The sequence below is a fragment of the Sphaeroforma arctica genome (genome assembly GCF_001186125.1).
Source record: "Sphaeroforma arctica JP610 unplaced genomic scaffold supercont1.112, whole genome shotgun sequence".
Taxonomy (NCBI): Eukaryota; class Ichthyosporea; order Ichthyophonida; genus Sphaeroforma; species Sphaeroforma arctica.
In genome coordinates this window covers 50,159-54,952 of record NW_014040446.1, presented here as the reverse complement: position 1 = coordinate 54,952, position 4,794 = coordinate 50,159, and positions in this window count along the sequence as shown.

Here is a 4,794-nt window from a genome sequence, read left to right as displayed (position 1 = left end):
ATATGTCCAGACAGACGTCGTTCCACTCCTCTTCTGACTGTGTCTCTGATTCCATGGCGGCAAGTGCTTGGGTATAACAGGAGTACCGTGATTTGAAGCCAGCTTGGGTAGCATGGGTAGCAGAGCCGAGGTGGCTCATAATCAGATTAAGAAAGCACTTTTCAAAGATGTGTCTGATTATTTGCGTAAGCGTGATGGGGCGGAAGTCGGCGGGGAGGTGATATCTGCATCGGATTTCTTTGGGTGCGCTGCCAGGAGGCTGCAGTTCAGGGCTGCGGGGAAGGTACCCGCCTTCAGTAGCTCAGTGAATGCTTCGGTAAGGAGTCTATTCAGTAGGCTATTGGCGTCGGGGCGTCCTAATGTCCGGCGTTCGGTAGAGCGCTCCACTGCGGCCTTCAGGAGGATGATGTTGATCCCGTCGGGGCCAGGTACCTTATTGGGATAGCGTAGTATTGCCTCCATTACATCGTCGGGGCGTATGGTGGAAGTGACATCAGGAGAGGGTTCGGTATCCGGTGGGACCACGTACGGGTTTGTAGAGTTGAATAGGGCCTCAAAGTAGCCAGTGAGGGTAGTGCCTGTGTCATCGGTACCCGGTATGCAGGGTTGGCGTGGAGATCGTCGTTGGTACGCAATATCTTTGAACATTTGAGCATTGCTTTGGGCGGTCAGACGTGGGCGGAACGAGTGGTTTGGCAGCCGCTGAACCCAAGGTCTGTTTAAGTCATAATAGAATCCAACAAAGATTTGTGGGTTAGTGGCATAGCGCCAGATGCGGTCGAGGATTCGTAGCAGCCCTTCCGCAGGTCCATGTAAAGTGAGACACGACCGTAGTAGGTTCCGATGCGCCCGGATTTCGGCTTGGAATAGTCGCGCGCGGGATTTGTTGCGTAGGTGATACAGTCGATGGCGATATCGGTTATATCCATGGGAGGGGAGGCGTTGGTCCGAAGGCGGCGGCATTGCTGGCATTCGTTGGGGCCGATGGATTTGATTCGTGGGAAGTATCTGGAGATCGAGTCCAAAGGTGTGGTCACCACAGATACCGTAGTCCGTCAGCTTATAAGTTTAGAGGGAAGCGGGGGTGGTAGGTCGATGATACGCATGTTCAGTACCAGTTGAGCCGCCAGCATAGAGGTAGTCCAAGTCTCAATCGTTTTCATACGTAGTCCGTGATTTGTAGATGCGTGGCCATACTTACGGGCTTTGAAGTTGAAATCTCCCCATACGACATCTGGTTGGAAACTGCCAATCTCGGGGGGTTGCATGTATCGCCTGACGTCTTCTTCAGTAAGCGATTTGAGTGGAAAGTAGAACACGGCCATATGAACGCCAAAGCACATAAAGAACACCGCGTACGGTGAAGAGTGTACAAGTTGAAAATTCGATGGGTGGTGTTTGGAAAAGATACCAATACCACAGTGCAAAGGGTGTAAGATAATATGCCGTGTAGTGTGATGTAGTATATGATAGCGTGTGTTCGAGCGTATATGATTAAGAAATGTGGTGTTATGCCAGGTTTCAACCACACACATAACATCAACCTGACTTAAAATCGATATAACGTTCAAACACTTATCTGTATGTGCTGCGTTGTCCATGTTGAGTCCTTGTGGGTTGAAGAGCGTCATCCTCATTGGTCCTAACATTGTTCATCATCGGTCAATACTACTGGGCTCTCCTCGTTGACGATGTCAGCCATTTCTATATCATTGCCTGTCGTCGAAGAGTTTGTCGTGGAAAGCTGAGGCTGCGTATTACTGTACATCGTGTCGGATGATTGTGTCAGGGAGACCGTTGGTATATGAAGTCGTCCGGGTTCCGCACGCGCTGATTCTTTAGCGTTTACCGGGATTCGCGGGTTAAGTGAGAAGAGGTTTGCATCATGCTTTGCTTGGTAAGCCTTCTGGAGACGGTTCGCGGTAGATTGGAGAATGTCTATGTTAGTGGAGTTGACAAGTGGGCTCAGTAGTGCATCCATGCTGCGGGCAAGAATTTTTGGCGCTCGTTCATGTGTGCAGCGGGCCTCCCGCTTGGTGCGGGGATAGTGAATTAAAGCTGCTTTCGCAGCGTCGGGATGTTGTTGGGAGCGGGGGCCGATGTTTTCACCAAGCCGCCATTTTCACGTAAGTGCTGCATGCCGTTTCACCTGGGCGACAGAGTCGCTAGGAACACAAAGGCGGATGAAACTGGTGGAGCTTCCGCGACGATTTGGTTGAGATACCGATTTAGACGGAAGATACCAGAGAAAGTGTTGGCGATTGAGGGCTGGTTGGGCATGCCAGTATTTTTCAAATACTGATTGGGATGGAGCCTTGCCGTTAGGGAAAATTGCTCGGAAGAAGAGCCATACCGGAGTTATGTCATCCATTTCATGAAGAGTTTTGTCCGGCATCGGGCGGCCCACCACTTTCGTCAAATGGTGTTCGGGTACTGGCGGCTGCGATTGGGACTGATAAGGCTGCGATTGGGACTGATCGTTTTTTAGGGATCGGGTTTGCAGGTTTGTCCACTTTTGAGCGGTAGCTGGGAGGCTCACTGCTTCTATTGGGCGCCTGTGACCGCGGTCGTTTTGCAGGCGGAGCAGGCGGGCTTGTGGAGCCAAATCGGAAAGTGGTGTCCAAAGTTTGGCTTGCCTGGTGCACACTTAACAGAGTCGTGTTTACCATTCCACTTGCCATCACGTTTAGTGAGGTTGTAACCACATTTTTTGCAAGGTGCTCTTTCCTTCCTTTCACCCTTTGGTTCAGTAGAAGTAGAGCCTTTACCACCTCCAGCAATAGTGCAAGGCTTCTTAATATTACGCGCAGTGTTATTCTCTATTGCGATACGCTTAGCGGGCTGGGTAAAACTCGAGGTACTAAGTACTCTAGTAGATGGGTTGGTATGCTTTTAATCTATCTTCTCAAAGACAGACCAAGGCATAGATCGCAAATCACCATAGGCGATAATACCATCATTGAACTTCATAAAAAGGTTAACCCTCAGAGTCTCCATCATCTGACAAATTAATAAATATTCACCAGTATAGGTACGACCTCCCATCCGAGTGTTCATATGTGTCAAATGAGCTAGAGCACCTCGAATAGTAATATCGTTCGCAAAGGACTTGCAAGACTCTAGAAGTTCACGGTCACGTGCATCTTCAAAGAAGGTGTTAAGTATATTCTCACGCAACTGACGCCAGAGTAGGGCTTTCCAGTTGGGCTCATGGGCCTTCAAGATAGTTTTCCATTCCACTGACTCATATAAATGAATAAAGGCATTCATCATCTGCTTATCCTTAAGGATGACAGACTTCTTAAGTTGGTCAGGGGCCTTCAGTGTCTCCACTGTACTCGCACTAGTGGAGAAATCAAGCTCAGCCTTCGCGTTTCCTAGCTGCTTTATAAAGCTTGGTTCCAAGCGTTCACGAGGCTTACGATGGAGTCTATGTCTTTTCTCTTGTTATCGATTAGATAGCGAATGTTATCCTCTTTCTTATCGGCAAGGTCTGAGTCATTCAATAGATGGTCCTCAAGGACTTGCATACCAGAACGTAATAGCCTGAGACGATGTTGTCTGGTTCTCATTTCCTCGTCTTCAGAGCTAGAGTGGGTACTCTCTAGTGAGGTACTGGTATAACGATTACCAAAGTCGTGATTACCAGGGTTAGATGGTAAATGAGGATCGATGTTTTGAGGGTGGAAAGCCTCATCGATTCCCATACGATAATAGCCTCTGACAGGGTTAGGTTTGTTGAGAGGATGGTCGATTTTCCCCTTCGGTATAGGAAAAATATCGGCCACGTGGGATATGATCAAAGGGTCAGAAGCTACGGCAGCGGCTAGCTCCTTTAAAAGCTCATCTTTGCGGTTCAAATGGCATCAAGGTTAAGAAGATCCAATCACTCGTTGTCGAGTTATGGCGTCCCCAACATTTGCGTCTTCCGCCCCAACATTCAGTGGCGAGGCATCCAGTGGCGAGGCATTCAATGAAAGTTCACGGAATGGAACGCCACCATCTTTGTTAATAGGTGTTGGGCTGACTTTTAGTAGTAATAAACCGTCGATCTTGAGACGATTCCTCCACTTGTTCAGGAGATACAGCCTTTCCCATATCTGACTTTTTTACGGTCAGATGGCGAGCTGAGGCCCTGTGCTGCACTACTAGGAGACACACAAACGCTGGCGAGCTTTTCCGTGGCAGTTGAGACCTCCACTTCCAAGGCTTTAGGGTCCGACGAGTCATCCTCAGAGTTTGGACCAAGCTCAGAAACGGCTTCCTCTACAGCTTCAACGGCAGGCTCAGTACCAGACGGACCAGCGTCCCCACTCAGGAACCTCAGCAGGCTTAGCAGGCTTAGAGCTGGCGGCTCCGTTGCTTTTAAAATTCCTTTTGGCCATAGTAATTGCTCAAGAATAGGAAAATTAATAAAGTCTAGGTATAGTAACAAGCATGTATCTAACTTCGGGGTAGTATTAGCCACTATGAGGTACTATAGAATACTTACAGAAGTGCCGAGGCAGAAACCTGGATCGCTTGACTGCGGAGTATACAGTTTGAAATATATAGAGTGAATAATCCAGTCACCTAGTACTGTACTTTCCAAGCTGCGAAAGGCTAATGGGAAAAGTACACATACTTACAACAATATCAAAGTATTTGGCGAGACGAATAACAAGCTCCGTAAGCAAAATATGCTATATGTATTAGCACCGAACCATATACTGTTCTTGATGATGCTGGAATGCCAACAAAGATGAGAACCGCATTGATTGAAATGGTAGAGCATGCAGTTGAGAAGGAATTGGC